This window comes from Danio aesculapii, chromosome 4 (assembly GCF_903798145.1).
Source record: "Danio aesculapii chromosome 4, fDanAes4.1, whole genome shotgun sequence".
Taxonomy (NCBI): Eukaryota; Metazoa; Chordata; class Actinopteri; order Cypriniformes; family Danionidae; genus Danio; species Danio aesculapii.
The window spans coordinates 43289948-43301449 of record NC_079438.1 but is presented as its reverse complement, the minus strand read 5'-3'; the positions used below and the strand labels follow the sequence as shown (position 1 = coordinate 43301449).

Here is an 11502-nt window from a genome sequence, read left to right as displayed (position 1 = left end):
TATGTATATGCTGGTAAAGTTTATATATATTTCAGTTGTGCACCACTGTTAATTATAAAGGTTTGAGTGACATTTTATACAGTTAAAACCTTTTGGTTTAAAAATTGGTTTGTAATACTCTTTCTAACTTTTTTTAAGCTCAACATTTTAGAGATAAACTACAGCAGCTGTCACTGAAACTAAGCACAACTATAACAAACACACCTACAGCCCCATGAGCTCTGTGGTGTAGAGGATAATCGCTTGACTTTAAATGTGAAAGGCTGGATTCAAATCCCCAAAACAACAGTTTTTCATCATATTCACACACAACTTTCAATAAAACAGAACAAAACAGCACTGAAGTCTGGAGGCTGAGTGGCTCAGCTAATAGAGTGTTGTGTGTTTGTTTGGAAGACCTGAGTTTGAATCTCGTTATTGCTTATGTTAAAACCATGAGCTGCATTACATTCATCAAAGAGTCTGAAACAACGCTCCTCAATGTGTAAACCACAGTGGCTCCACTGACTCGACGTATGAAGAGAACATAATGGAGCAATGAAGCAACAGGTTTGAGTACAGCTCATACAGCACTGTAATTTTATTGTGTATTTACAGGGCACACGACAGATGAAGACTGAAATATAACTTTCTTCAGATGTTCAGACGCAAGATCTGTGATTCACAGGTAAGAGCACTGCCTTGCTGATTCAGAGGGTGCTGGTTTGAGCCAGATCTCTGCGATATGAGGAAAATCTTGTGATGGTATTGTTGTCTTAGCAATTTTATTATTAATTCGTCATACACGGACTGGCCACAATAGTGAGCTAATAATCACAAACGTTCAACAACAAACAAGAGATAATGAATACGTATCGAGTACACAGAAGGGAAAGTGCAGATCTTCATCCGCTCCACTAGGCGGCGAAAGCGGTTTCACGTCCAGTCTGACTCGCAGCTTCAGGTGTTTGTTTGACAACAAGGAGCGCGTGATGACAGACACCAAAACAAAACACGTGCAGTTTGATTTAAATACACAATTTACAGATGACAGCTTAGCGACAGACTCTTAATGTGTTTAAACAGCACATATTCCAGCTCAACAGCAAATTAAACCTGCGGAATCTGCGATAAAGAGGAGGAATGGAGTGAAGAGACTCACCTGTAAGTGTCATTTCTCTTTAAGTCATTGTTTTGCTTGTAAATTGCCTGACATGAGCTGTGGAACAGTCTTTACAGATTTTATAATAATCATTGGTATATATTTTACTGATATGTTGTGAAAGACTCGTCTGTCAGTTTATTTATATTTACATGATGATGGATGAAATATGTTGAATACTGTAAGATTAAAATGATTTTGATGGTGTCTTTAACCTACAGTTTATTACAAGGAGGATTTGGTATTGAAAATGAGCTTGATTGAAGGTTGTCTCAGCTTCCATGATGATTATCAGACTTTGTTTACATCTTTCTTGTCACTGTCAGACTTTGTTTATATATATTTTAAGGAGTAGAATTGTGATATTTATATTGTAAAGCAGCATAAATCTGGACTTACGCTTGTTAAAAAAGTCAATTAAAGAGTTTTTGTAGAGCTGCAGTGTTTAATACTGTACCTGTCAAATAGACAATATCTATCTATCTATATATGTCATCTTATGTTTATGAGCTGTTACGTTGGTGAAGTGATGAATTCTGATGTTTTAGATGTGTTTTCTGCACTAAAGTGTTTATTTGTGTGTTTCCTCTCCAGAATGAAGGTTGTGTTTGGACTGTACAGCCAACAGAATCAGAGCTCTGGACATTTGACAGCCATGGACTGTAAGGATGGACATCTGCTGCTGGACAGGTGAGACCCGCACCTTGTGTTTGAGGTTTGGTGTGTCGGTTACCATCATTTTCTTTCTGGAGGGTCGTCCCTCTGGAAAGGAAATGATGGTAACCGAAACGGGTGGAGAAGGGACGGGGACCCAAAATTTTATACAGCTAAATTTAATTTTGTAGTAAAAAGCAGCATAACCCCTGCTGTACATGGCCCCGTAGGTCAGGGTGGGACCCGACCCATCCCACCCCTTCTTTCACACCACACTCACACATATCGCAGTGATCTGGCTGGGATTGAACCAGCGACCTCTTAACCCATGAGGCATTGCTCTACCACTGAGCCACAGATCACATAAAGAATGATGTGCTGGAACTCATATTTGACTATTATTTCACTTCCTGATGTGCAATAAATGAGCAGAACTGGGCTTTGAACCCAAGTCTTTACGACAGCTTTCAGCATGGAGGACATGTGTTCATCCAGTTGCACCACTGTGGCTTTCACTCTTGTTTGAGGAGTTTAGTAAAGTTTGTCAGAGAAATGCCAGTTATTTCATCTATGTAATAATGAGATTTGAACCCAGGACTTCTCGATGACGACACAATGAACAGCACAGCATTCTAACCAGTGAGCCACAGATCTGTTAAATGAACACATGCTGGAACTTATATTTACTCTGATTTTACAATTATCCTGGTAAAATCATAAGTTAAACTGAGATTTGAACCCACAACTCCATCACCAGAGAACATGTGTTTAACCACTTGCTCCACTGCATGTTTGGTCACTTACTTGGATTTCATCACCAACATTGATCACAATCAAAAGTGGGATCTGAACCCATGAAATGATTAACAGAGAATACATTTAACCCCATGCGCCACTGTGACTTTCATGTAAATTGCTGGTGTTTTGGACACTCTGTTGGATTTAATGACATCTCTCCTGCCATTTAAATATTAGATTTAAACACACAAATCTAACAAGTGTTGGATTTAAAAGTGAGGTTTAATTTCCAATTCAGTAACAGAGAGAGCGGCTGATTATCTACTGAGACAGAGCCTGTGATGAGTGCAGGAGATTTTCACACACTTTTTTTTATTCAGTTTGAGTTTCTGCCTCCTGATAATCCAATCATTTCAGTCTATTATCTGTGTAAGTATGTGTGGCAAAGTTATTTCTACTGTACGAGCAATTTTTTTTGTAACATTCGCCTTAAAGCTTCTTGTTAGCTGAAGATCCTTCATTAACAGTCTCAGGTGTTTTGAATCAGGTTGGAGGTGAACTGGAGAGTGGATCTTCAGGATCAGGATTAGACAACTGCTTGAGAGAAAAAAGGCTCAATTTAATTCAGTTTTCATGTATTAATGCAGATCCACATATTGTCCACAAGATGGAGCTGAAACACTGATCTGATCTCAATCATCAACTTATTTAATGGCAGCTTTATTTAAAACAGAGATGCATGTCATCAGATCAGTGTTTCAGCTCCATCTTGTGGACAATATGTAGATCTGCATTAATACCTGTAAACTGAATTAAATCGAGCCTTTTTTTCTCTACAGCAGTTGTCTGATCCTGATCCTGAAGATCCACTCTCCAGTTCACCTCCAACCTGATTCAAAACACCTGAGACTGTTAATGAAGGATCTTCAGCTAACAAGAAACTTCAAGCAAATCTGACACAGTCTGTAATTCAAACAATCTTAAAAGATTTATTTGACTAAACTATGAAAGTTGTTTACAAATCATGTGTGTGTTTTAGTGTGATTGTGATTTGGAAATAAGAATAAAAGTGTATTTGCTATTCTTTATTCAATTCATTCATTTATTTGACCATTTTTATATTTATTAGTTCAAATCCCTCTTTAAAATATTCTTATTAAATCTGACAAAGTCTCAAAAACATGTACATTCAGTATCATAGCCACAGTGGTGCATGTGTTTAAAAATCTTCTCTCATGATGTTGGAGTCGTGGGTTCAAATCCTGCTTCAGCCTGTTTTAACAAAATTGTTGTAAAATCAGAGTGAAATAAAAGTTCCAGCATAAGTTCAGTCAACTGTTCTGTGGCTCAGTGGTTAGAGCGTTGTGTTGTGATCGAGAAGTCCTGAGTTCAAATCTCATTATTTCAATCATTAAATAACTGGATTATATCTGACAAACTTTACTAAACTCCTGCATTAAGAGTGAAAGCTGCAGTGGTGCTACTGACTGAACACATGTCCTCTATGCTGAAAGCTGTTGTAAAGACTTGGGTTCAAAGCCCAGCTCTGCTCATTTATTGCACATCAGGAAGTGAAATAATAGTCAAATATGAGTTCCAGCACATCATTCTTTATGTGATCTGTGGCTCAGTGGTAGAGCAATGCCTCATGGGTTAAGAGGTCGCTGGTTCAATCCCAGCCAGATCACTGCGATATGTGTGAGTGTGGTGTGAAAGAAGGGGTGGGATGGGTCGGGTCCCACCCTGACCTACGGGGCCATGTACAGCAGGGGTTATGCTGCTTTTTACTACAAAGTTAAATTTAGCTGTATAAAATTTTGGGTCCCCGTCCCTTCTCCCCCCGTTTCGGTTACCATCATTTCCTTTCCAGAGGGACGACCCTCCAGAAAGAAAATGATGGTAACCGACACACCAAACCTCAAACACAAGGTGCGGGTCTCACCTGTCCAGCAGCAGATGTCCATCCTTACAGTCCATGGCTGTCAAATGTCCAGAGCTCTGATTCTGTTGGCTGTACAGTCCAAACACAACCTTCATTCTGGAGAGGAAACACACAAATAAACACTTTACTGCAGAAAACACATCTAAAACATCAGAATTCATCACTTCACCAACGTAACAGCTCATAAACATAAGATGACATATATAGATAGATAGATAGATAGATATTGTCTATTTGACAGGTACAGTATTAAACACTGCAGCTCTACAAAATCTCTTTAATTGACTTTTTTAACAAGCGTAAGTCCAGATTTATGCTGCTTTACAATATAAATATCACAATTCTACTCCTTAAAATATATATAAACAAAGTCTGACAGTGACATTAGCAAGAAAGATGTAAACAAAGTCTGATAATCATCATGGAAGCTGAGACAACCTTCAATCAAGCTCATTTTCAATACCAAATCCTCCTTGTAATAAACTGTAGGTTAAAGACACCATCAAAATCATTTTAATCTTACAGTATTCAACATATTTCATCCATCATCATGTAAATATAAATAAACTGACAGACGAGTCTTTCACAACATATCAGTAAACTATATACCAATGATTATTATAAAATCTGTAAAGACTGTTGCACAGCTCATGTCAGGCAATTTACAAGCAAAACAATGACTTAAAGAGAAATGACACTTACAGGTGAGTCTCTTCACTCCATTCCTCCTCTTTATCGCAGATTCCGCAGGTTTAATTTGCTGTTGAGCTGGAATATGTGCAGTTTAAACACATTAAGAGTCTGTCGCTAAGCTGTCATCTGTAAATTGTGTATTTAAATCAAACTGCACGTGTTTTGTTTTGGTGTCAGTCATCACGCGCTCCTTGTTGTCAAACAAACACCTGAAGCTGCGAGTCAGACTGGACGTGAAACCGCTTTCGCCGCCTAGTGGAGCGGATGAATAACTGCACTGCCGCTTCTGTCTACTCCATCAGGCTGTAAACTTTAGGTAGCAAAAGACTTTGAAATGGGGCTTGATTTTCATATATTTGCAAACTAATTTATGATTTATGTAGGAGCTGAACACGTTGATGTGGTAGGATAGTGGTAAGACACAAGCCTCAGGTGTAAACACTAAAGACAGGACAGAAGGTTTTCAGAGTCGTTTATTCTGTAATTCTGTGCAGTTTATCTGTTTTGTATCTTTCTGAAGTGATGTTCACTTAAACTTGTTGTATTTTAATGTCACTGTTCACATTTAAAGTAGCATTTGACCTAATTATTGAGTGCAAACGGCATATTTGGAGAAATAAATCTGTGTTAAAATGGAGACTGCTTTCAATTCATTTAAACTGATGATATTAATGACAAGGAAACATTTAATGGCAGCTTTATTTAAAACAGAGATGCAAGAAATCAGATCAGTGTTTCAGCTCCATCCTGTGGACAGTATGTGGATCTGCATTAATACCTGAAAACTGAATTAAATCAAGCCTTTTCTTTTCTCGAGCGCTTGTCTAATCCTGATCCTGAAGATCCACTTCAGTATTTCACCTCCAGCCTGATCAATAAGACCTGAAGCTGTTAATCAAAGTCTTTTAGATCCTAAGAAGCTTCAAAGTTAATGAGACTCTTGTTTTTATTTCAAATAAATGAACGATATTTACAAATGATGTTCGTGTTATCAATTTAGTTTCAGCATGTAACTTTTTAAATGAATCCAAAATGAGGCACACACAGTTGAAATACTTTAGATTTAATAAATAAAAAATGAATGTGTGAAAAGTCTGTCAGACTCATCTCAGGCTCTGTGGCTCAGTGGGTAATCCGCTGCTTGTTCTGTGCTGAAGTCTGGAGCTTAAATCCTTTTTTTCATTGTGATCAACAGTGGTTATTAAGTGCAACAAAATGTCCAAATTTCTAGTGCTCAGTGTGAAAGTCACAGTGGTGCATGTGGATAAACGCATGTTCTCTGATGATGGAGTCTTGTGTTCAAATCACACTTTTGTTTGTGATAAATAGAGTTTATTATTACATGCAACAAAGTGTCCAAAACACCAGCATTGATTGGGAAAGACACAGTGGCACAAGTGGTAAAACTCATGATCTTTGATGAAGGAGTCGTGGGTTCAAATCTCTCTTCTGCTCGTTGAAGGTTTAACAGGATCGTTGTGAAATCAGAGTGAAATAAAAGTTCCAGCATATGTTCAGCCAAGAGACCTGTGGCTCAGTGGTTAGAGCGTTGTGTTGCTATTGAGAAGTCCTGGGTTCAAACCTCATTATTTCAATCATTAAATAACTGGATTATATCTGACAAACTTTACTAAACTCCTGCATTAAGAGTGAAAGCTGCAGTGGTGCTACTGGATGAACACATGTCCTCCATGCTGAAGGCTGTTGTAAAGACTTGGGTTCAAAGCCCAGCTCTGCTCATTTATTGCACATCAGGAAGTGAAATAATAGTCAAATATGAGTTCCAGCACATCATTCTTTGAGTGATCTGTGGCTCAGTGGTAGAGCAATGCCTCATGGGTTAAGAGGTTGCTGGTTCAATCCCAGCCAGATCACTGCGATATGTGTGAGTGTGGTGTGAAAGAAGGGGTGGGATGGGTCGGGTCCCACCCTGACCTACGGGGCCATGTACAGCAGGGGTTATGCTGCTTTTTACTACAAAATTAAATTTAGCTGTATAAAATTTTGGGTCCCCGTCCCTTCTCCACCCGTTTCGGTTACCATCATTTCCTTTCCAGAGGGACGACCCTCCAGAAAGAAAATGATGGTAACCGACACACAAAACCTCAAACACAAGGTGCGGGTCTCACCTGTCCAGCAGCAGATGTCCATCCTTACAGTCCATGGCTGTCAATTGTCCAGAGCTCTGATTCTGTTGGCTGTACAGTCCAAACACAACCTTCATTCTGGAGAGGAAACACACAAATAAACACTTTACTGCAGAAAACACATCTAAAACATCAGAATTCATCACTTCACCAACGTAACAGCTCATAAACATAAGATGACATATATAGATAGATAGATATTGTCTATTTGACAGCTACAGTATTTAACACTGAGGCTCTACAAAAGCTTACTAGTTGACCTTTTCAAACAAGCATTTAACAAGGAATTTAACAAGCTGTTCAGTCATTTTATAAGCAAAACAGTGATTTTAAGAGAAATGACACTTACAGGTGAGTCTCTTCACTCTATTCCTCCTCTTTATCGCAGATTCCGCTGGTTTAAATTGCTGTTGAGCTAGAATATGTGCTGTTTAAACACATTAAGAGTCTGTCGCTAAGCTGTCATCTGTAAATTGTGTATTTAAATCAAACTGCACGTGTTTTGTTTTGGTGTCTGTCATCACGCGCTCCTTGTTGTCAAACAAACACCTGAAGCTGCGAGTCAGACTGGACGTGAAACCGCTTTCGCCGCCTAGTGGAGCGGATGAAGAACTGCACTTTCACTTCTGTGTACTCGATAGACTTTAGGTATTAAAAAGACTTTGAACTGGGGCTTGATTTTTGTACATTTGCAAACGAATCTACGATTTATTCAGGAGCTGAACACGCTGATGTGTTAAGATAGTGCTAAATGTCCAAGCCTCAAGTGTAAACACTCAAAACGGGACAAAATATTTTCCAGAAAGTGTCCAATCAGCAGGTCTGTGGCTCAATGGTTAGCTCGTAGCTTGTATATCTACATGAAGGTAGCTTGTAGTGTATCTATATGAAGGTACCTTGTAGTATATCTATATAAGGTCGCTTGTAGTATATCTCTAAATATGTGAATCAACATTTGGCCAGTTCATCAGGGTTTTCCACCAAAGTCATACTATTTAGCTGGTGAAGGATATCTTCTTTTGGTGGTAACGTTCCCATGTCTCCTCCAATGCTGCGATTGTAGTAATTGGTTTGAACTGTTATTTGGACCGTATCCTCCTTTAGCGGCAGCAGATGGCTGACCCACTTCAGTACGCTAACTCTCTGTCGGAGGCGCCTCTCTTATCTCTTACGCTTCTTCTCATTTCTAATAGCTGTTTTTATAAGCACGTGAACGTCCAAATATATAAGTGAAGTTCTGTGTCTCTTTCCAGTTATTGTGATTAAACCATGCAGGCACCACAAGTTAGGTGTTAGCTTTCACAACCTCTTTGAAACATTTACCAGCATTTACAGTACATCAGCAGATGTTTTTTCATCTTGTGGATCTTGCAGATCTACATATTAGTGCATATAGTGTCTTTTGCATTAGTTGAGCCTAATCACACTCCATAAACTCCTGCCTAAACAGAAACGTTACTTAATCTCCACTGATGTATTTTTTCATTATTACCTGTGTAAGCTCTGTAGAGTGTGGATTTGCAAACACTTCTCAGATTGATCCTCATTTTATCAAAAGAAACTGATTCAACAGAAACTCTTATTTAATTTCAGTTATCTACTGTTACTTTGCATTACTTGTGCAGCTTGCCTTGTGGTTATGTTACCTAAGACTTACCTAAGGTTTGAGCCCTGTTTGCGGTATGGCTACCTCCTTTGTCTACTCTTATCTGTTACTCAGGCTGCTCTTAAGCCTACTGTGTGGCTAAAGTATGGAAAACATCGACTTAAATCTGTCATTGAGTTTTGAGTGTGAAGGCATTGCATGAAGGTCCATGAGATTCACTGATGTAAATGCTGGTAAAGTTTTTGAGGAGGTTGTGGAAGCTAGTGCTTTCGAGGTATCGATACACAACAATCACTGTACCGGATGTGCTTTCGACATCTGTTAAAAAGTCTTGTGTTTGTGTTCTTTAACGTGGCAGTCACCATATTTTCCTTTTTGGAGAGTCTCTTCTCTGGAAAGCAAATGTTTTCAACACTTTTTGTTGTTGTTTTTTTTACAGGCAAAAGCGAAACGACTGCTGGTCATGATTCTGGAGGTCAGCGGAGACGCCATGATTCCCCACACCTTCTCACTCACTGTTCAACTGTTATGTTCCCTGTTGTTACACACAAAAACAACTGTTCAAGTTACAGGTCCAGCATGCTGAGTTGGGTCTTGAATCACCTGGACTCCAACAAAACCTCATCTTCATTAACCCAGCAGAGCCACCATGGCTTTCACAATGAGTGTGTTGGAGACACTTTGATGGATGCTGATGATGGAGCTCATGAGTTCTTATAGTGTTTCATTTTTAAATTGGTTTCATTTAACAATCATATTTTTACATTGAATTCATATTTCAGTTTAGTTTTTGAAAGTTTCATGAATGGTTTGGTTAGTTTTAGTTCAGTTTTTATTGTGTGAACACATTTCTATTTAGTTTCCATATATTTAGTTTGAGTAATTCTAGTTTTACAGAGTTAACAGAACACGACAGCAATGTTGGCACAGCTTACATTATCTTGTGTGCAAACCTTAACTTGTGTGTGAAACTTATTCATATTAATAAGTTTATATGCAGTTAAACATGCCAAGTTTATATTATATTTGGCGGATGAAGAAAACACGGAGCAGATGTTTTATGTTGTTTGTACATTAACGTGCTTGAAATGTGCATCACAGATTTTGTCCAACAGCCGCAGGTCAGATTTTCTGTCATAAATGAGTGCTTATTAAATCTGAAAATTATCATTTATTTTGGCTAATTATTTAGTCTCTGTTGATTTTCAGTGACTCTTGTTAGTTCTAGTTTTTATTGTATGTATGTATGTATGTATGTATGTATGCATGTATGTATGTATGTATATGTATGTATATGCTGGTAAAGTTTGTATATATTTCAGTTGTGCACCACTGTTAATTATAAAGGTTTGAGTGACATTTTATATAGTTAAAACCTTTTGGTTTAAAAATTGGTTTGTAATACTCTTTCTAACTTTTTAAGCTCAACATTTTAGAGATAAACTACAGCAGCTGTCACTGAAACTAAGCACAACTATAACAAACACACCTACAGCCCCATGAGCTCTGTGGTGTAGAGGATAATCGCTTGACTTTAAATGTGAAAGGCTGGATTCAAATCCCCAAAACAACAGATTTTCATCATATTCACACACAACTTTCAACAAAACAGAACAAAACAGCACTGAAGTCTGGAGGCTGAGTGGCTCAGCTAATAGAGTGTTGTGTGTTTGTTTGGAAGACCTGAGTTTGAATCTCGTTATTGCTTATGTTAAAACCATGAGCTGCATTACATTCATCAAAGAGTCTGAAACAACGCTCCTCAATGTGTAAACCACAGTGGCTCCACTGACTCGACATATGAAGAGAACATAATGGAGCAATGGAGTAACAGGTTTGAGCCCAGCTCATACAGCACTGTAATTTTATTGTGTATTTACAGGGCACACGACAGATGCAGACTGAAATATAACTTTCTTCAGGTTTTCAGACGCAAGATCTGTGATTCACAGGTAAGAGCACTGCCTTGCTGATTCAGAGGGTGCTGGTTTGAGCCAGATCTCTGCGATATGAGGAAAATCTTGTGATGGTATTGTTGTCTTAGCACTTTTATTATTAATTCGTCATACACGGACTGGCCACAATAGTGATCTAATAATCACAAACGTTCAACAACAAACAATAAATAGATAATGAATACGTATCGAGTACACAGAAGGGAAAGTGCAGATCTTCATCCGCTCCACTAGGCGGCGAAAGCGGTTTCACGTTCAGTCTGACTCGCAGCTTCAGGTGTTTGTTTGACAACAAGGAGCGCGTGATGACAGACACCAAAACAAAACACGTGCAGTTTGATTTAAATACACAATTTACAGATGACAGCTTAGCGACAGACTTAATGTGTTTAAACAGCACATATTCCAGCTCAACAGCAAATTAAACCTGCGGAATCTGCGATAAAGAGGAGGAATGGAGTGAAGAGACTCACCTGTAAGTGTCATTTCTCTTTAAGTCATTGTTTTGCTTGTAAATTGCCTGACATGAGCTGTGGAACAGTCTTTACAGATTTTATAATAATCATTGGTATATATTTTACTGATATGTTGTGAAAGACTCGTCTGTCAGTTTATTTATATTTACA

The 11502-nt window shown here is 38.4% G+C and overlaps 1 long non-coding RNA gene across 1 annotated transcript; it reads left to right on the top strand.

Moving 5' to 3' along the window:
- Positions 1 to 936: 936 nt before the first annotated feature.
- LOC130222513 (uncharacterized) lies at positions 937 to 9962 on the top strand. Its single transcript, XR_008836492.1, has 3 exons — positions 937 to 1143; positions 1736 to 1831; positions 9361 to 9962. It is a non-coding gene; the product is annotated as an uncharacterized LOC130222513 (long non-coding RNA).
- The last annotated feature ends 1540 nt before the right edge of the window (positions 9963 to 11502 follow it).